This window comes from Bufo gargarizans, chromosome 3, assembly GCF_014858855.1.
Source record: "Bufo gargarizans isolate SCDJY-AF-19 chromosome 3, ASM1485885v1, whole genome shotgun sequence".
In the NCBI taxonomy this organism is placed as follows: domain Eukaryota; kingdom Metazoa; phylum Chordata; class Amphibia; order Anura; family Bufonidae; genus Bufo; species Bufo gargarizans.
In genome coordinates this window covers 169571583-169571985 of record NC_058082.1, presented here as the reverse complement: position 1 = coordinate 169571985, position 403 = coordinate 169571583, and positions in this window count along the sequence as shown.

Here is a 403-nt window from a genome sequence, read left to right as displayed (position 1 = left end):
TTATGGACCATCTATACTTAGGCTTGATGGTACTACCAGTTGTGGATGTATTCCTGCATAGTCTGCAATTGGCAACACCAACTGGACGTTGGTAATTTATTTTTAAAGTGGAACATTTGAAACCAAACTCTGATTCGGTTCCAAGATACCAGTCGGAACTGAAGCAGAGTTCTGTTTTAAAGTGATTTTTTTTTTTTTTTTTTTTTTTTCTCCCTGCACAACTTCTTGAATAACTAACTTTGGCTCATCGCTGCACAGTGTGATCCTGTCCATTCAGTGCTGCCAGTGGCAGACTATGCAGGGACACATCCGCAACTGGTAGTACCACCTAGCCTAAGAATAGATGGTCCATAATTTCCATTAAATGTGGAATGCAATTAATTAATAAAACTGACATGTCAGG